Here is a 22397-nt window from a genome sequence, read left to right as displayed (position 1 = left end):
ATTTTGGATTAGATGGAATCCTGCATGAAAGATTCTGCCAAATACTGGACTGAATCTGAACCCTAATTTGCATATACAAATGAGTAGGGGGGAAGTGCGTCCAGAGATTTAAAAATTTTTTAGTTTTGTAAATGAAAAGTCAAATGATTTTAAGGATTCAAATTGGCCAGACAATACCGAACAGAATCCTGGATTCAGTGCATCCCTAATCTTTTCACCTTATCATAGTTTACTGTAGTGATCTCAAATTCTCACTTGCATTCAAAAACATGAATGATTCCATTCCCTTTGCAATCACAATGTATTAACCATATCATCTTGATGGGCAGATTCAATGAATGTAGGGCCCTGGGGCCCCCCTCCCCAAGCCTTGACCCTTTCCGAAGTCTAGCCTGCCTTTTATCAATGGGCCCTGAGCAAAGAACCAGATGAGACCTATGGGGTCCTCCAATGAGCCTAATCTTTTATCCCCAATGAGCAGGTGAACAAAATGCTAAATAACTAGAAAACCATACAAAAAAAAAAATAATGAAGACCAGATGGTAACAGTCTCAAAATATCAGTCTGCATCATGCTAAAAGTTAATTTATAGGTAAATCTCAGTTAAAATTGCTTTAAGGGATTCTACACAAATATCAATTTTCACTAGACCTGTGAAATTCAGTAGGACTCTCAGTAAAACAAAGGGTTACAAAATTCTGTTAAATAAGTGTTCTAGAGTTTGGTAGAGCCATAAAATGATGAAAGAGGTATACCATGGGGCTACCAATATGCTAAATTGTATAGCAATTGTATAGTTCAACCAAGCAACCAGTCAGCTAGTTTATTGTGTTTCCTCTGATAAACAGACCAACAGAAATTAAAAAGCAAAACAAAAAAAGTTCTAATTATAAAGCCAACATCCAATCCATTTCAGTTTTATTTCAAATGAAAATTAGTGCTCAGTCTGTATTAAATAACAAAGAAGTCAGAAATCTAGCATACATCAGATTAGAACACTCATTTCTCCTATTATTCAGTGATTTCCATGTTGAGTTTTCTGTGAAAATATACAATATCTCCCTGTAAAAGCGAACTTACTAAAAACACAATCAAAGGTTACATTACAGTCACTGTTGAAAGAAATGCAAGTGCCTGGATTGTTTTAAGGCACAACCTAACTGGATTTGAGGTAAGGTTGTATAGTTTTCTCAGCATGATGTGCAATTCCTCTGTGCATGCATAAAAGTAGGTGCGGACAGATACGAGTCAAATTTCTAGTGACCTTTTCCTTAGGCACGAATTACACTCACAACATCAAAAACACAAACTCTGGAAATGTTCCAAAAAACTTGACGCTTCCCGTGACTACAATTTCAACATAATTAAAAAAAAAAAGTAAAAAAATTTTTTAATGTCTATATATGACATTTTTCAGTTTGGCATCCTTGATTGTATCTCATGGAAGCATTATCCTTTATAAAGGAAAAACAGTACCATCTTATTAGCATGTTTCATTAAGAACATGTTTATGGCTGCATTGCACTAAACAGATTTATAAAGTATACAAATTAAGCACTTGTTACCAATGAACAATCCCATACATAAAGTCTTTCACATGATACAGTACATATTTTAGAATTAGAAGACCTTAAGGGTTGACCTTATTGTGTAATTGTTTTATGTAAAGATACCTAAGCAAAATATTTACAAAAAAAAAAACAAAATCAAACGATTAAGCCGGAGTGTAACTACTCCATATATATATATATTTATATACGGGTGTGATTTCAGCCCTGTACGTACAGAGTTATAGAGTGATCAGGACAGAGGAAGCATAAATTAGATCAAAACATACTAAATCGATGTGCTTTCTGTACATTGCAAAAAGTTGAACATATATTGTGGTCAGTAAATGCTTTGTATACTCAAAGCAATCAGCTTTTCCTGTGGAATAAAGTACAGAAAAGTACATAAGCTATAGTTCATCATGCTTTACAAATAAAGTGTATACGCATTTCTTTCTTATAACATTGTTACACAGGCAGGTGAATTAATATGCAGAAATGTGGGAAGCAGCATGTGCTTCCTGGACATCTTTAACCAGTAATATTCGGGTTAGCATTTGCTCCATCACTTCCTTATTTACAGGCTGTCCAGAATACCAGATAGGGCTGTTTGGGGCTACTACTGGTTCAGGAACTAAGTAGAAGGCATCTGTTGGTCCCCTCATTCCTTGTGGACTGCAAAAAAATATAAATCATAAATGAATCCTATAATAGAACCATTAGTTTAGAGTATATTCCTGATCTTAATAAAGATATGAAATACAATACAGTGCAGGAACTCCTATAAATCATGACCGCGTCTTCTACTTGCTGTATTCATAGATCGTTTGCCTATCTTCATATTCTGGCCCTCTAATGTTCATCTTCAATTCTGACAGACAATTGCCTTTTTGCTTGAATAAAGAAGCCCAAGAACACTTAGTTTAATTTAAAATGGGAAGGGCGGCATTTTCCCCACAATCAAGCCAGATGGTCACAAGTGATGGGTTTTACTTGCTGTGATCTTAATGTTGCGCTATATAAAGTCTATTTTCGGGAGATATGTTACCTGGGTAGCGAAGAATTAACTGCAGGCGACAAATCTTCCCATGTGCCATCACCCTAAATTACAAGACTGGGAAGTGCAGAACAAATGAGGGGGAAAATGAACACCAATTACAAATTGTATGCAGTCTGTACCCTATTTAGTTTGTCTCGTCAACATAATTACTCCTTTGTTTCACCTACAGCAATTCTCAGCAACTATGATGGCAACAAGGACTGCATAAGACAAGTCTTACATGCCTCATTGCCTTAAATCATAAACTCGCATTAGGAAACTATACCAAACTTACCATTTAAAGCGATAGAAATCATATAACTTGATGGGACACTGCAGTGGATTATCTGGGTTTTCAAGTTGTTCCACGTAGGTTTCTTCAGTAACTATATCAAGAGGAAAAGGAGCAGATATAAGGGAATGGAGAAAAACAATAGGGTTAGTTTCAGCAATGTTAAGTGTTACTGGATCATAATACTAACTGTAACTGTTGCTGCTAGATGCATAAAGTTTAATCCCTTATATGCATACGCCTTATACATTATCAGAGTGGCACGAGTGATAAAAGGGTGGCTGCTGGAGCATACCTTTCAAACCACTCTGAACTTGACCATACAACCGCAGAAAACGTATCGTGCAGTTCTTATCTTTTCCGATTCCGGGATTCTTCCGGGTCTGCTTTGTTATTTTGGAGAAAGCCAGCTGTGAATGCTGTTCTACAGTTTTTAAAATAAAATACCTGTAACAAACGAAAGTAGTTAAAAAGAAAAGTTTTATATTATAGTTATATATATATATATATATATATATATATATATATATATATATATATATATATATATATATATATATATATATATATATATACATACACACACACATATACACATAAAAAATAAAATAAAACAAGTTAGGGACCGCCATTCAGGGTTTACCTTGACGTGGTATGGTGGCTTATCAATTTTATGATCATAACTTTGTAACAAAATAACCCCTGTTTTGGGTACATATGCAATAGCATTTATCATATATATATATATATATATATATATATATATATATATATATATATATATATATATATATATATATATATATATATATATATATATACATATACACATAAAAAATAAAATAAAACAAGTTAGGGACCGCCATTCAGGGTTTACCTTGACGTGGTATGGTGGCTTATCAATTTTATGATCATAACTTTGTAACAAAATAACCCCTGTTTTGGGTACATATGCAATAGCATTTATTATATATATATGTATATATATATATATATATATATATATATATATATATATATATATATATATATATATATATATATATATATATATATATATATATATATATATATATATATATATATACTTTAAAGCCTTTAGAGTGCTCCCACAACCCCCCCGTTTTGATATTATATATATATACACATATACACACACACACATATATACACACACATACATACAGCACCTCTTCTCCAAAAGAGCTACCCCTGTGCCCGGAATAAAATTCATATATAACAGGAACAAAAAACCAGCACTAGGGGTCTTGTAGTGAAAAAAACGCTTATATTGTTACATTGTATGCAAAACAGACGTTTCGGTCCCTTTTTCAAGGTAATATTACATACACAAGTGTTTCCTTAAATAACCTCCACCCACATCACTTGACTGTGCCTGTGACATCATGTGCAAAGTTAACCCTTTGTATGGCTGTTAAACAGCAATAGTGCAAATATATATAAACTGTCTGTCATATATTAAAACATTTCATATAAAATTATTTAAAAAAAAAAAGATCATGTTGCATAAAGTGCTTTGTACATAAATAAGTGATTAGGTTAAAAGACCTTAAAATCACCTAAACCATACCTGTGTATCACCTTAAGCATATTATAGACCCTAAGTACGTCTAACATTTAATACATTCAAAAAGCTCCTGTAGCTAAGGACAATTTGCAACAGATAATATAATATTATAATAATAATATTATTATTATGGCAAAAGACAGAGAGTCACAGCGCTGTAAGTTCTCTCTCTTTTTTTTTTTTTTTTTTTTTAAATAAACGTCATTAAAAGACATTGTAGGGCATATTTGATTACAATAGTCACAATTATAGCAGCTGCAAAGTTGCAGAGGATCCAAATGCAAGAGTTGTAAAACATATAAAAAGACGCAAATTAATATAACTTGATCCACTTATCTTTGGATCAAAATGAGCATGGCAAGGACAAGTAAAGGCAGTTTGGCAATTTGATTAATATGACTGTGAAAGTCCAAGGAAAGCCTCTTTGGGCTTGCCTAATAAGCCAGGTCCTGATTGATTCAGAACCAAACAGTGTCATGTAGGGTATTCTAGTAAATGCTGCCAAACAGAATTCTCCTACTCACAATGCTAATGATACTGAAGGATAATTGCTTTCAGACCAATTAAAGAGACCTGTAAAGTCACTTACTTAGTGTTAAAATACATCAGTGTGAAAAGTAGAGTAGTTGGTGAATGAGCACCAAGTTGTTTACAGTCCCATAACATTTCTTCAGTGATATAACTGGATATGATGTAACCTAAAGAAAATTTTAAAATAAGAAATGACAGTGCACCAGCAGGCAAAACATTATAGCAAGCAATGTAATGAATACGTTCCTACCAAATGGGTTTACTCTTGGGCACCACTCCTTAAGTACTTCATGAAGTTTTTCCAAAAACTTGGAATAGTAAAGGTCAGCAAAGACATTATCGATTCTGTTGTTGTCAAACATGTGCTAAAAATAATAAAAAGGAAAATAACACAATAAGTAACAGTTTTAGTAGAAGTCCTATATATGTGAATGGTATTGCAGTAAGATGAATATTTCCCCTTTAGGAGCTCTGAGACTGCACAAAGTATACTGTGTTTATTAACCCTAGAATGGGTCAATGAGTCCATGGTCACCAACAAGGTAATTAATACTGGCAGAGCAAGCGGTGGACTAAAATGTACTGATCCAACGGTTTTGTCTCCAGGCCAATAATCGGATCTCATATGGGTCCTATGCAGAGCATTCAGGAGAGTACTGCATCAATATGGTGTTTCACAGCTTTCCACATCAATACTTGATCATGCCCCTAGGGTAGCCTATGATTAAGTGTCATCTTGACACGAAACGCGTAAGGCATGAGATGATTGTTTAATAAAGATTTTTTCTACTTTTTAACCTTTTGGGTCTGATCCATGTGGCTTTCCAGAGTGCCCTAAACCTCTCATTTGTGTACAAGGATTGTCCCCTTGAGCCGAGGGGCTGGGGCAAGAGCACCTGGGCCACTATTCAACTGTGGTGAGTTATCATACTACAATTGGATGCCCTTAAAATTATTTGTTTGGATCATGCCCTAGTGAAGACCTACAACTTTTTTTTAACAAACTTGTAGTTTAAAACTCCTGTTTTTGAAAATGTATGCACTTACACAGAATGGATTACTAATAAAGTATGATGCCAAGGAACATACATAGCTCAATCTGCTCTACTCTATAAATAATCCTATGGTAGTTTTCCTTTATGAAAAGATCCAGCTTTCATAAAAAGACCATATTTTCTTTTTCCCCTCCTTTGATCATCTTCCTTTTCAGTTCTACCTTGATGTTCAGTACTATTAAAACCACACAGTGCAACATTATGGCTTCTACATTTGAGCTTCTGCAGTCGACTGCTGTGCAAAAGCTACAACAGTTAAATACAGGGTCTTTACTCGAGTCTTCAGCCAAGACTCCAATACCCAAAATGCTTTGCAGGCTTCTTCACAGGTCCGTTCATCAGCTGGCTTCTGCCACATAGTTTAAAGGGCCAGAACCAGCAGTGCAGTGAACAGAAAGGGACAAATACTGCTTTAAGTAGAAATAAATGTAATGTTAAAACATAGAAAATATTATATTATTATATAGGAATTTATATAAGTACATTTTCTTTCATTATACAAAAAAAAATATATAACCCTTGTCTTCAGCTTAAAAAGCAGCTGAATACACTGCACTACAGAGCAAAACACCACTTATTTGCCAGACAAAATGCACAGCCTTTTCCCTTTAAACATTACCGTTTGGTATGCACAGTTAAAATAAATCACCTTTTCACAACTCACACAAAAGTCTTTGCAGTCACAATCAGGCGCTTTGTTTTCAGAAAAGATTAGGTTCCTTGCAAAGATTTCTAAATATCTACTTAAAAAATTGGACCTGTAATCAATAGTAACATATACTGTACAGTGGAAACATGAAATGTCTTTCAGAACACTCTCAGAACACAAGATTTTGCTATTAGTTATATTTATCTCCCCTGTAAGGAACTAAATAATACACCTCCTTGCATGAACTAGGTCTCCATTTTATAAATGTTCATGCAAAATCAAATGAAATCTAGAAAATAAATCCATGTAAACGAAAACAAGAAATACAGGAAATACTGGTTTATAATCCTTTGTTTTACAGCTCAGGGTTATATAAAGGAACAGGAAACAGGGATATGAACGTTTACCCAATAGCAATATTAACCGATCCCTTTTTGGCAAAATTTCAACACAGACAACAGAAGAATCAGTCAGAGAATGTTTGCAACACAGTTTCTAAACAGATGGCAAGTCATTGGTGTGTGAGAGACAAATAGCATGCATAGTAGATTTTGGTCATCTAAGTGGATCTGCACAAATGTATATGTCTAGCCCATACAGTGAAGCAGTAAAACACATTTTAACACAATGTGAAAAATGCAATTGTATAGTAAGAGCATGAGCAAAAAACAATGAGATGGGGAAATCACCAGATTGTTTAGGGAATAGTCACTGCTATATTGTGGGGAATGTATAGAAATAATATGACAGCACAAAAGTATTTGAAATCACAAAGAAGTAAAGTTTGTGACCCTTAGATAAGAGCTTAAAGGGGTTGTTCACCTTCCAAACACTTTTTTTCAGTTCAGTTTTCAGATTGTTCCCCAAAAATAAAGACTTTTTTCAATCACTTACTGTTTTTCCAAAATCTAAGTTTAAAGTTGAATGTTCCTGTCTCTGGTGTTTCAGTCTGGCAGCTCAGTAATTCAGGTGCAGATTCTGAACTGTTACAATTTTGCAAAATTTATTTGATACATTTCTCAGCAGCATCTCTGGGATATTAGCAACTATTGTATCAATTCTAACAGCTGCCTGTAATGAAACTCAGGGATTCTGCCTAACAGGGACAAAGATAAGAAATGTATCCACTAAATGTATCCATTTAGGGTTGGCGACCCCCCTTCCACAGCTGCTTTAGAAGGTGAAAAATTACACTTTACACTTCAATATTAGAGAAACGGTCACAGATAGAAAATAGAAAGTCATTGGAATATGTCGTTATTTCTGGTGATCTATCTGAAAAACAACTAGTTGTTTGAAGTGAACAACCCCTTTAACAAAGGGCCTTAGGGCCTTACACATGGCACATTTATGTGGCATTATTATAAAGTTGTAATGCAGCGCATAAATGCCAGTGTTTTTTACGCACGTATATCAGACAGGCATAACACCCACCACTCATTCTACTCACCCACAAACCTTTGCATCAATTCACCTTTCTCCCAAGTTACTACATTACATCAATCTGAGCTTCACCATAAACTTTGCTGCATGTAGTATTGTGATGTACAATAATGATAAACCATTTGTAGCAATGGATATTTGAGCATGTTCTGTTTATATTGGCAATGACTGAATTCAAAATACAAACATTGAACTATGGGGATTTAAACAATGGGCACTAAATAGTAAATGCAAATTGAAATTCTTGTATAATTCTTCTTTTTCTTCAAAAAACATTTATATGCCACTTGTGCCAGAAATCCAGGTGCATTTATTTTAGATTGATATATTTTGATTTGTCCTAGTGTATTAGCTCCTACACATCTTCTGTTTTGTGGTCTCTCACCCATTTTCTTTGTTGTATTATATTGTCTTTTATTTTCTTTTTTGTCTTCAGTCCTTTAATCTCCATTGTTATGTTTACCTGTGTCTAGATATTCAGACTGGCGTATTTCCGTTTGTTCGCCTCCTAGTGGTAGCATGCTTCAAACTGCAAATAGGATTCCCATACTTTTCTTGGGTATTCAAACCATCTTATTCCCTTTTGTACTACCTTAGTGTTTGGGGGACTAGGGTGGGGCAGACAGTGAAGCAAACTGATTGAGCTGAAGTGAGAACAGGGAAACCACTACATCCTCACCAAAAGTGTAATATTGCTTGTCATATTAGTCTGATTCATTTAGTATTTAAACAAAGTGAAAATATAGCAATCATGAAGCCTTTCTGTGACACGTAAAAAATATAATGAAATGAAAATCTTACGTACCTTTTGCATACACAGAAATAAAAAGAACAACATATCAGCATCATAAGAAGAACCATCATGTTTTCTAGCCTCTTTGGTCATTAGGCACAGTCCGTAATTTAAATCTGCTATTGGCACTGAAAGAATATCTTCCTTAAAAAGGATTGGTTTTCTTCCTAGAAAGTACAAGAAACTAAAAATTACCAAGATATAATTTCTTTGGTGAGCGATTATTTTCAAGTTAGAGTTAGAGAGTTATCATGTGCCCTATATTGCAAAATATTAGGAAGTTTAGCGTCACCAATAATTTCCATGACCTGATAAAATCACAGACATACAGGTATAGGATCAGTTATCCAGAAACCCGTTCTCTAGAAAGCTCTGATTTATGGAAAGGCCATCTCCCGTAGTCTCCATTATAATAAAAAAAATGCACATTTTTTAAAATTATTTCCCTTTTCTCTGTGAAAATAAAGCAGTCTTGTACTTGATCCCAATTAAGATAGAATTAATTCACATTGGAGACAAAATAATCCTATTGGGTTTAATGTTTAAATGATTTTAAGTAGACAAAGTATGAAAATCCAAATTGTGGAAATCCCAGGTCCTGAGCATTCTGGATAACAGGTCCCATGCCTGTACACTATTTCTTATCATAAACAAGTTGCAAATAATAATGAATAGCACTCATAGCTGCACATTACAGTTTCATCCTAGAGGATGTAGTATGCAAGAATATGAGCCTTGGGAGCATTTAGTCTCCCAGCAAGACAGTGACCCCAAGCATAAAGCCAAACCCACACAACAATAGCTTAAAAACAATGTTTGTGTCCTGGACTAGCTGAGTCTAAGTCCAAATGTCAAGCCAAGAGAATTTGTGGTTGGACTCACTCAGACGCTGGCAGAGTTTGTGTAGTTTTGCAAAGAGAAATAAGGAACAATTGTAGTGTCTAGATTTGCAGAGCTGCACCACATAGAATCAATGCTCCAATTGTTGCCAAAAGGAAGTACTAAATACTGACTGAATGAGGTATACAGTTATGCAAACAGTTTGCAGTTTGTATTTTTTCATACTAATGAATTTAAATCACTTTGCAGACATCTGTTTTCATTTTTACTTGAAAAGTTCTGTTCCTGTTGATCAGTGTCAAAAACACTTAATTAAATCCACTGTAAATCAATGTTCTATGACAAAGCATGGAAACTTCCAAGAGGGTGAACAGTTTTTATAAGAAAGTTAATGTTGTTTCAGTAACTAAATAAAATAAGAAAAATAAAAAAAGGTGTCTATTCACATAAACCAATAATGACTGAACAATATATGCAAATGTTATGATTGCAAAGCTTCCTACTTTCAGAACATGGCAACTTGTTTTCCATTTCCTTCATGGTTTCCGCATTTTTTATCTGTGCCCAACTCTTCCAAAATAAAGCACCTTCCTCGGGCTTGAGGGTGCATGGAAAATCTGCATTATTCTGCAAACGTAGGTGAGGTTCAGTTGGAGAGCTCTGTAGGCCTTCAGACTAGATAGGGAAAGGGAAACATCATCATTTATTTATACAGCGCCGACAAGATAAGCAGTGCTTTGGAAACAGACATACCACTTAAACAGAATCAAGGAATTTTCAACAGGAAACATACCAAACAAAATTAATAAAGGGGAACTCCGGCTTCCAAACCAAAATTTGATAAAGAGGTCCACATAACACAGAAACCCCTAATATACCCATCACAGTTACCGGGTTTTTCAAAAAGTATGAATAAATGCAATTTTCTATGCTGAAATCCAGCTATTTAACAGTTCTTCTCTTTCTGCATCATTTGAAATCCTGGCAGGGAAGGAGGGACTAAACACTGATGTTACAAATTGTAACAACTTCTCAACAGCTTACAGACCATGCAGGAACTACATAACCCACAATGCATTGCACTGTGATGTTCTGTTCCTTATTGAAATCTTGTGTCAGGGAATAGTGGGGTTTGGAGGATGCAGGCTGAGGACAGCTGCCTGTTGATACAAAGTAATGATAGTCAGTCAGCTCAGCAAAGTAGTCAGACAGATCAGAAGGAGAGCAGCGGGCTAGGCTTGCCATCTACATGTCCTACTGTAAAAAAAAAAAAAGTCCAAATATGACTGCCAATAAGAGAACTAAAAGATATAAAATATCTTTTATTCTGGAGAATTGAAAATGAGTACGTCTTATACCAGGTAGCAGTTATTGGTTAAAAGTGTTTTGGCCCTTATGTTCAAGGTAAATTAGAACTAAAAGGCAATAAACTCACTCAAGAAAGAGTGCTACGCAATATGTTGGTGCTATATAAATACATGTTAATAATAAATAATAATAAATTATTAGAACAAAAAGTAACATTCTGTAAAATGTGTGTTTTTTTTTTTTAAATCTTCAGGAGGCACCAGCAGGAGAGCAGCCACTGCATACTACACAGCATTAAGTGTGGGGAATGCGCAAAATGCAGTCACGTGCTTCAATAATAACTTGTATTCTCTGCACTGCTAGCACATCCAGCCTTTGACTGCAAGCACAATGGGACCAGGGTCACTCAAACAATAAAAAGATCACAATTTCCTTTAAACTGTGGAGAACTGTGAAAAAGTACATACCTGAACTTGTTGATCCCAGTATTTTGATGGTTGATACCCTCTTCCTGTACTCTGTACAGACAAAGACATTGGGATATTCCCATTCATATTTATCAACTGCATAGGGAAGCCTGAAGTGCCTGGAGCATGCACAGTTTTCTCTGTATTGGTTTTTTTTGCTTCAAAGATCTCTTTACTTTCTTCTACCTTGATGCTACTTATAGTCATTGGAATCTCTCCCATTTGGACAATCCCACAGGAGTCCTGAGGAACAGAGGTATGCATATTAGTCTGAGACTCAGGACATGTTGCATGTGTAGAAAATATTGCCCACGATTCAACGTTGGGCAACTGACCAGAGGCTGATGTACTAGCTGGTACTAGCCCATACAACTGGCTACTATCCACAGTTAGCAGCTCTTGGCGAAGTGGAATATAGGCCTGTTGCTGGCTCTGTACAGGTAATGCCAGTACTGCAGCAGCAGACACACTCTGTAAGGATGCATGATTTACAGGATAGTAGTTTTCAACTGGAAAGTCAAATTTTCTTTTCTTCACTGGTTGAGATAATCCTGTTAAGCATGATCGTTTATCTTGTGTGTTAGATGAACCAGCAATGCTAGAACTTTGTTCTTCAGAAACGGGCTGCCCTTCTACTTGCTGCTGCATAGGCTTAGCAGATTGATTCGGCTGAATATCCACATGGTGACCCTGCCGTAGTGAAACATGGTGAACAGGACTGTGATGCTGATCGAGAGGAACGCCAGGGCTAACTGTAGTATGCTGCAAAGGAGATGCAATAGGCCTTGCCAGCTCCAACAAAGAACCGGCCACATCTGTGCTGTCCATGTAAAAATAATGATTCCGTTGCGGATATACTGAAATCGGAGAATGTACAAACTGCTGCATTTCCTCACTTCCTTTACCACTAAGAGAGTCCAAAAACTCTTTCATACGATGTGGCGGTATGGTTTGGGCTTTCATCCTCAAATAATCTTCATAGGGAATGGAATTTTCTAAAGAATGGTTCATCCTTCAGGCGATTGGAAGAAAACCTTATGAAGAATAAAAATTTGATTAGTAAGACTAAATGTGTACATGTGTCAAAATCAAAAATATTATTCGTAAGAGAGAGGGAAACAATAACATTTTACATCTTTTTCTGAAGATGAACTGCCCCTTTTCCTTGGTCAAAACCAAAGCAAACACTAGACATAAAAATATAAAGCCAGTCTTGCTTTGCCAGGTTGCTATGGGTTACTATGGTAAAATTACTCCAGCTTTGTGAATCACCCCAACCCCCCAAGTCTGTTTTTTCCCACAGATCAATTTAGGCAATTTTGTCTGCATAAAAATAGAAGTCACTGCAGAATGCATTTCTGCTACAAAAATCAATGATGCTTTCATCAAGTGAATGCACTAAAACACACTTCAGTTGTGCAGAGAACCGAGAACTCATACGGTTGACTGAAATAATTTACTTCCTACTGCACTGCTTTAACCCTTTCACTGCCAGAGTTTTCATTAATGAAGCAATTTTTGAATGCTTTCTGCTCTTTCAATTTAGGGACAATGGTTAGGTTACCTAGGAAAACTATAGCATGGATCCCACTCTCATTTTTGTGGAATTATGCTCCTGTAAAACACATGACTAACAAAAGACTTATATAGTTCATAATATAGGTAAATATACCATAAACATACCTTATTTTATATATAAAAATTGAACTTATAAGAAAAACCCAGAAAACCATATGGGTTTTGGAAAATACACATATATAAGATATGTTAAAATATAAAAAGGAAATAATTATGCAGGGATCCAAATGCAATAAAACCAGTAAAGATCAAATAAAATTATGAAAACAAATTAAATAAATGGAGGGCTACATTCAAAGTGTCAGATAGAAGACATGTGGCTTCGACACATCTGCTGTTTAAGTGTTGGGTCCTGCGACGCTTGAGTTGCTGGACCAAAAGGACAACCCGCTTTGCGTCATTACCAAGGGTTTTTTGCGTCATTACCAAGGGGTTTACCTGGTTGGCAGGCAAAGAGTTAAATACATACTGTAGTAAGAATACAAATTGTTTATATTTGTATGAAAGAATGGGTTTGCCCCATACAAAACTTCTGGGTAAATAAGCACTAAGGGTACAACCTAAAGTTGCAGTCTCTGTTGCACCTTGCACCAGCCAGAGCTCCCTAACTTGCATGTCTGAATAGGGGTTAAGGGGGAAGGTTGTAAAAGTTTTTACATTACACCCTGCTCTGCACTTCATACATCAACTGGAATGTAAGTCTAGGAGAGTTTCAAGTGCATTGGCTTTTAGGCTACTTAATTTGCTACTTAAAAGGCTACTTAAAATGTGCAAAACAGCCCTATGTGCCGTTACCCTTAAACATGTACATCAGACTTTCTTTGCTAGTTTTCCAATTGTTTTTTTTTAAACTTTATAAATACTCCATTTTCTTATACTTTTATCCATTCTCCATCCCTCACCCCTAGCTTGTGGCATCAATGCAATAACCAGAACAGGGGCTGTGCTCGTGCATATTATTGCCCTATAATGCTACCTGGTCCTTTTCTTACATAGTTTTGCATTACTTGCCTTGCTCTCAAGCCTGCTATTTAAAATGATTTGTGGTTGAAAAGGGTCACTGACCAAAGCTGCCAAGATTCTCTATTGCTCTCTGAGGCTACCGTGTTATTTTCATGGTTTTATTATATTACTTCTCTTTCTATTAAGGTCCTCTCCAGTTCACCTTCTAGTCTATTTCAAACCAATACTTTGTTTCTAGGCTAAATAATTTGCTGCTACAGCTTCGTTATAGCTTTCTCAAAAATCTAAAGTTTCTTTTTGCTGAGCTATAACATAACTATGACTTAAACTGTTATGAATATACAGATTAAACATAAACCCTTGCATGACTACAGTCTTAATGCATAATGGTCTGCTTGAAATGAAGGTTCACAGATCACTTTTACCAATTGCTTAACATTTTATAATCAACTCCTAGTTTGCCTTTCAGATACCCAGATGTAAGGGTAAGGCGATTCTGGGAAATTTAGTTGCCCGGCAACTTATCGCCTCTTCTTTGGGGCAACTAATCTCCCCAAACTGCTTCCCCCTGCTAGAATGAGAAATTGACTGCCGGAGATTATTCGCCCTAAGGGTAAGGTCACACTGGGCGATTCGGAGATTAAGTTGCCCGGTGACTAATTGCCTCTTCTTTGGGGCAACTGATCTTCCCAAACCGCTTCCCCTGGTCTTCCGTCTGCTAGAATGAGAAATTGACTGCGGGGTGGCACTCGCAGCGCTTTGTTTTCCAAAGTTGCCCAATGAGGAAACTTTGGGCAACTTCGTAAAACGAAGGCCACGAGTGCCATGCCGCAGGCGATTTCTCATTCTAGCAAACGGAAGAACCAGGGGAAGCAGTTCGGGGAGATTAGTTGCCCCATAGAAGAGGCGATTAAATCTCCCCGAATGTGACCTTACCCTAAGCCTAAAAACAGGTCAAATATACATCCAGGTTCTAAGCACTAGATGATGTCATTTATGCCTGGGAACTGGTACAAAAACAGAAGACTGGCAAAACTAAATTTGATGACCAGATTGGATAAATTACCCTTTTTTTTCTTGCACTGCCATCTGCTGAAGGGCACAGGAATGTGGTGCAGCATGGTGTGTGATTAAATCACCTGTGAGTAGTAGCCTAAGGGATGCAATTTAAAGGTTTTCTTGGTAAGAACATATTTTGCATTCCAAAGTCTTACTGCCCCTGATTAGTTAGAAATGTTGCTATGAATAATAATAATAAGATAATGGCAAAACTCGCACACCCAGGCCTTAAAAGCTCCGCCAGGTGCTCAGTTACTTGGAAGGATCGGCACCCTCCTCAATCGACAAAAGAAGAAAGCAATGGCACTCACAGCATATTCAAGCAGGATAAACCTTGCGTATGTTTATTTGCACGCGATGCAACGTTTCGGGGTGGTCCCCTTGACAAAGGGGACCACCCCGAAACGTTGCATCGTGTGCAAATAAACATACGCAAGGTTTATCCTGCTTGAATATGCTGTGAGTGCCATTGCTTTCTTCTTTTATGAATAATAATAAGAAATTTATTTTGCCATCCAAATATCAGGTTTATGACAGCGGCCATAAAGAACATTTTTTTTTTCTTATCTATGCCATTAACTACAGGTACAGATCCATTATCCTGAAACCAGTTTTCCAGAAAGTTCCAACTTACAGGAAGACCACTGCATCTGTATTATGTACACATGGCTTGACCTCTGGTTTATGAAAATTATAGAGGGCAACAGTTGCAAATTTTGCATCACAGTTTTACAAAACCATAACTAATTAGAAGTATCATTTACTGATCATTTCTATGAAAACATGAATTGGTTGTTAAGAGGTTACTAGAGCTCGTGCAAACTTTGCAGAGGGTATTATATTAACATTTTAGTTATGTATGGTGTAAGTAATTACAGGTATAGGATCAGTAATCCGGAAACCGGTTATCCAGAAAGCTAATTATAGAAAGGCTGTCTCCCATAGACTCCATTTTACCCAAATAATCCATATTTTTTTTTAAATGATTTCCTTTTTCTCTGTAATATTAAAACAGTACATTGTAATTGATCCCAACTAAGATATAATGAACCCGTATAATGAAACGTATAATGTATTGTTAACCTGCATTTTAAAATTGGCATGTTTGCTTCAAAAACTATAAACTATAGTTTATATAAACAAGCTGTGGTGAAGCCATGGGAGCAGCCATTCATTCACAGGATACATAGTAGATAACCGATAAATTCTGAAGAATCCCACTGTAAGCACAGAGCTTATCAATTATCTGCTGTGTATCCTGTGACTTTTCTCCTTCTCCTGAATGTCTGATACCATGGCTACACAGCAAAGTGTTTGCATAAACTATAGTAATCTTTCTAAAGCAAACATGTCAGCTCTACCAGTGCAGGACAACAGTATATTATATTTTCGTTACTTTGAAAGACTTATTTTTTGGTGCTACTGTTCCTTTAACATTTAAATCCTCTTCCCATGCAAGCTTTCCACAAAAACAACACAAGTAGGTTAACAATGTTGTCAAGATATTCTGAGGATATTTACAACGGTCTTTACCAAAATTGCAGGGGCAAAAAAGTGCGCCCAATACTGCGGCAAGAGCAGTGATGCACTGCCAAATTAAAAACTTGCCACAAGTGAAGGGCAGCCTTGTCTTTATTGCCTGCCATATGGCTGACATATGCAGGGGGCAAAGTGCAAAAACATTGCATTTTCTATGGTCTAATTTACCCTAGCAACCAGGCAGTAGTTTGAATTACATACTAAAATATGAATATGAGAGGGCATGAACAGAAACATCAGTTATGAAAAAAACAACAATAGAATTGTAGGCTCACAAAGCAATAGATTTTTGCTGAAGGGGTTAGAGACTTCAATTTAAAAGCTATAAAGGGTAAAAGAAGAAAGCAAAACCCTTTGAAACTATAAAAAAAATAATTAAAAACGAATAGTTGAAAAGTTGCTAAAAATAGAACATGTTAGAACATACCAAAGTTAACTTATATGAGAACTACCTCTTTAAATAACAGATGATACGATAGCTGTAATACTTAACTTACTCAAACCCAGAAATCTAGTATGTATTTTTAAAGAAGGAAATACTGTTAATTTCAATACACTACACAGAAAATGGGAGAGAAAAGGAAATGGCTTTCATTCAATTCCAAGGTAAACAAATTATGTTGACATAACCAAATAATAACTGTATTGTATGCGAAAAAAAACTAGTCAGGCATATTCATGCATATATATATATATATATATATATATATATATATATATATATATATATATATATATATATATATATATATATATATATATATATATATATATATATATATATATATATATATATATATATATATATATATATATATATAAACCAACAAAGCACCGCTCTCAACATCATAAAACTTAGGGACTTAGAACAAAGTTGATCTAGGGCAGTGATCCCCAACCAGTAGCTTGTGAGCAACATGTTGCTCCCCAACCCTTTGGATGTTGCTCCCAGTGGCCTCACAGCAAGTGCTTATTTTTGAATTCCAGGCTTGGAGGCAAGTTTTGGTTGCATAAAAACCAGGTGTACTGCCAAACAGAGTCTCCTGTAGGCTGCCAGTCCACATAGGGCTACCAATAGTCAATCACAGACCTTAGTTAGCACCACCTAGGAACATTTTTCATGCTTGTGCTGCTCCCCAACTTTTTACATCTGAATGTTGCTCACTGGTAAAAAAAAAAGTTGGGGACCCCTGATCTAGGGACTGACATTATTGGGACTGTAGATATGTTTTTTTCCCCACGTTCCTCTAAAGGTGGCATACACGGGCAAATTTTTTAATTCCAAACGAGCGATTCCAGAACGTTCCAATAATATTGATAACCTATTGGATGATTGATGGTGTACGAATGATCGTCGGACAAACGATCGTCTCAACATTATCGTTCGCAAAATTGATCGGATGAGTTTAAAAATTTTAGTCGTTCAGGGATAAAATCCGTCTTTGCGTATGTCCGGATTGTAGCACAAGCCAATGAACATATAAGGAAGGACCTAAATGTTCTTTGCTGAAAACTTCATTTGTAACCATATGAACTATGTAAAGAAATAAATTGGTGCTGACTGCAGGAATATCACTCTATCACCTCATGTGAAAGAAGTTTATTATGCCATAGCAAGGCATAAATCCATATGTCTGCATGGAGCAGGGAAGGAGAAACTGACTATATACTACAGACAGTGACACAATGCTAGCACCACTCCTCGTTTGTTGAACAACGGTTATATCTGTTCATTTGATTGTTCTCCGTGGATGGCATATTGAATGGTAAAATAATCGGCAGACGATCGTTTAACAATACGAACGGTCATCGCAGAATGATAAAAGCATGCCCGTGTATGGCCACCTTAACTCAACTAGCAGTTAGGCAGGTTTCACTTGTTTTAATCCAATCTAATATGTTACAATGTAACACAATCAAAAAAGTAATGACTGTCTATTGACCACCATCTTCTTTATAGCACTGGCTTTTACTTATAGATGTTATAGCCTTCAGCATTTCAACTGCTGATCTACAACAAACACCCACAATACAGAGGTTGTGCGCTATGGTCACATTACCACTGGTGCAACACTGCTCTGCCATGCACTTCATCAAAGTAAATAAACAGTAATCCTGTGACTGCGCAACAACCCAGAAATCACAAGATTAGTGTTATTTCTATCCTGTGCATAAAGTTTGGACAAATAATGGTATGTGATAATATGCAATCATTGGTAGGATTTGCACCCTCTAGTAAGTTCATTAGATATTATCAGAGCATTGGTATGGTTTTGGAATTGAGAAATATTTTTTTAAAATGTATATAAAATACAAGACTGGTTATTTACAAGCACAAGTGCAGAGTGCAACATGCAAGTTTAGATGCAATTTTAAATATTTTCAACCACAAAGCAGTTTTTCTCCATAAAGCCAGCATAATTGTGGGAGGAAAAGGGGAAATGCACTTTACCCAGTTGTTTCCAATAGGTGAAAATGTGCTCAGCTAAGCTTGTGCTTTGACAGGAATAGGATGTAACTTACTTAAAATTTTTAGACTGGGGGTTACACCCAATGCTGAATATGTGCAAGATCCTTTAGGCCTGGAATGCCCATACTTTACTAATGCAAGGTCTACTATTAGTGATGTTGTCCCATTAGGATCTACATCCATAAAAGCATTGTTAGCATTCTGTTCCATGGAAAATATTACTTAAATACTGATTTATGAGAGAATTTATATTGCTATATTTAACAAACAACTATTTCATAGGTAAACATAACATAATAAATATCTGAATGAAAAAGGAGGGTGATTTAGTCAATCTGTTTGTTGACAGTTTCTTGAGACCAATAATAAAACTGTAGTTTAGGGTCTGCCAGTAGAAATAGATAACTCACCACACAAGGGAAGAGGCCCAGGTGCACCGCCCTGAGCCCTCAGCACGGGGAACGGACAAACCAAAAAAACCTTTGGAGCAGGCACTCAATGAAGGCAATCTTCCATCAGGCAGATAAATTCAAAGTTAGGAGTTTACTGTGTCCACAGCCTTACGCGTTTTGTGATGAACACTTAAAGAAAAATGCCCCAAAGTTGCTACTTACCCCTCGGCGCAGGTCCTCTCCCGTGGAGTTCGCAGGCGCCATCTTCTCCCGTACGGTCTTCTTCCTGGATTCCCTGGCAATTGGCGGTGCATGTGCAGTAGGAGCATTTGCCGGTTGGAATCTACTGCGCATGCGCCAAAAGTCACAAAGTTTTCCAATTTCTTTTTTCGGCAACATCGCGACTTTCGGCGCATTCACACTAGATTCCAACCGGCAAATGCTCCTACTGCACATGCGCCGCCAATCGCCGGGGGAATTCAGGAGGAAGACCGCACGGGAGAAGATGGCACCTGCGAACTCCATGGGAGAGGACCTGCGGCGAGAGGTAAGTAGCAACTTAGGGGCATTTGCCCAGGGGGAGGAGGGCCTACGGGGGAGGGGTTTTGCACCGAAAGGGTTTCATTTTCCTTTAATCATAGCCTATGATTAAGTGTTTATCACAAATCGCGTAAGGTTGTGGACACAATAAAATCCTCACTTTGAATTTATCTGCCTGGTGGAAGATTGCCTTCATTGAGCGCCTGCTTCAAAGGTTTTTTTTGTGTCTTGAGATCTACTGATCATCAGCTGAAGCTCTACTGGTAGATCCTGGTCTACCTTTTGGGCGCCCCTGCTTAAGGCAGAAGAATACTGCACCTATTGGCACTGGCTAAGTGACCCAAGCAGCCAACAGCATGAAGGTGGCACAAGATTCAGATTCTATCAATAGTCATACTAGGACACAAATACAACAGGGGTCAGAGCAGATACAGCAGCACTGAGCACAACTATGCAGAAGTGTATGGAGCAGCTTTGGACACAAGTGCCTTTGATAAATAAATTGAATTTTTACACAACTGCAACTACGGTTACTGTCGTAAAAGAGCGCTAATGACTTCAAGCCTGTCTCTGAGCTATTGATAGGGAAAAGGTAACTTTTGACAGCCCTAATGTCGCACAACTACGACTTCCAGTAGCCCCTGTTAGTTTTACTGTATTGTAGTTTTGCAGGAGATGAAGTGCCAAAGGTTAACCATCCGTGAACCTGCAGACCTGTTGGCGTTAAGTCCCCGGTATACAGCATCTCCATACCGACCAACAGTACCGCCACTGTCCCGCTTTTCATAAGACAACTTGCACTCCGGAATCGCTGTTGAAATCTCCCCGATCGCAGTTTAAATGTATAGCTCCTGGGCTCCTGCCGGCCAGCTCCTGCAGACAGAATACATCAGCGTCACAAGTCTCATCTCGCGAGACTGCGACATCCCAACTACAAGTTTATAAGCGCGGTGACGAGGCACGTAGTCCCTTCTGGAGAGATGCACAAGGATGCAGTGTGTTGGCAAGCCTGAGCTGCTGCTTACGCGGGGTTGCTTCTTGTGCGTGTGCTCACAATTCCCTGCTTTTGTCAGGGAACGAAGAAGGGGGAAAAATACTTTTTTACTTCGTGGTGGTTGCCTGCCATGCCCGCTGCCTCTGCTCCCAATATTTATAATTCATTCAATAATTGTTTTCTTTGCTTGCTAGAAGTCCTGTAAGAGCAATAAACCCCACTGGAGACTTTTTTCCCTTTTCTCAGAAAACATTTCTTTTTTTTTCTGGCCACAGCTCCTGTTTGTATCATGATAATAAGAGAAAAACATTTTATTACCCAGAGCCCCTGCTCCCAATATTTAACCTCTGATCAGAGAAGTGAATTGAGGGTCCCATTCTTTTGTGCAACCTAGGGCCACATGTTTTACAATTTAGGGACAAAAACAAGGGCTTTTGGGGTTTTTATATTCTCATGAAAATGAAGGACAAGACCCTTTTTATGTTTTTTTAAAATTTAAAGGGATACTGTCATGGGAACTTTTTTTTTTCAAAACATCAGTTAATAGTGCCGCTCCAGCAGAATGCTGCACTGAAATCCATTTCTCAAAAAATGTCATTATAAATCTGACATGGGGCTAGACATATTGTCAATTTCTTGACTTGTGCTCTGATAAACGTCAGTCACTCTTTACTGCAAGTTGGGGTGATATTACCCCCAGCAGCCTAACAACAGAACAATGAGAAGGTAACCAGATAGCCCTCCCTAACCCAAGATAACAGCAGCCTGGTAGATAAATGAATAACACTCAATGGTAAAATCCAGGTCCTACTGAGACACATTCAGTTACATTGAGTAGGAGAAACAACAGCCTACCACTAAAAAACATAATTGCTGGTTCAGGAATGACATTTTATATGGTAGAGTGAATTATTTACAGTGTAATTTACAAATAAAAAAAAGCATGACAGAATCCCTTTTTTTTAAGAAGACAATGGCTGAAACTGGCCCCGTTCAAAGTGCTTGTCAAAGAATAACTTGCCTTAACTTTTAAAAAACTGCAGGCTGCCTATATTTTTTACTTTCTGCTCTATTAATAACATTGGCATCAAGCATCATTTTTACCAGCCAGCCTGTAAAAACAATCCTATTTGATGTTTAAGTGATAGAGATCGAAATTGTGGAAAGATCTCTCGCTATTTTTAAAATATAAACCTGGAATATATGCGTAACTATAAACAGTAGCTTTTAGCTGAGTCTTCCAGATGAAAGGAAACAAGTCATTCCATCCAGTGTTTTATAGTTGCTCAAATACTCCATTACCTCAACAA

General features: G+C 37.0%; 1 non-coding gene across 3 annotated transcripts; it reads right to left on the bottom strand.

Annotated features, from left to right (window-relative positions):
• Nucleotides 1-901: 901 nt before the first annotated feature.
• On the bottom strand, nt 902-21010 carry qrich1l.L. Of its 3 annotated transcripts, XR_005966288.1 has the most exons (10): nt 20808-21010; nt 15160-15246; nt 11553-12586; nt 10281-10452; nt 8950-9104; nt 5248-5362; nt 5056-5164; nt 3174-3325; nt 2882-2972; nt 902-2222 (listed from the first exon to the last, which is right to left on the bottom strand). It is a non-coding gene; the product is annotated as a glutamine-rich 1 like L homeolog (transcript). The 3 variants fall into 3 exon arrangements; XR_005966286.1 differs by lacking the exon at nt 15160-15246; XR_005966289.1 differs by lacking the exons at nt 902-2222; nt 15160-15246 and adding an exon at nt 2230-2661.
• Between the last annotated feature and the right edge of the window lie 1387 nt (nt 21011-22397).

Source organism: Xenopus laevis, chromosome 3L, assembly GCF_017654675.1.
Source record: "Xenopus laevis strain J_2021 chromosome 3L, Xenopus_laevis_v10.1, whole genome shotgun sequence".
Lineage (NCBI taxonomy): Eukaryota > Metazoa > Chordata > Amphibia > Anura > Pipidae > Xenopus > Xenopus laevis.
This window is presented reverse-complemented; position numbering and strand designations above follow the sequence as displayed.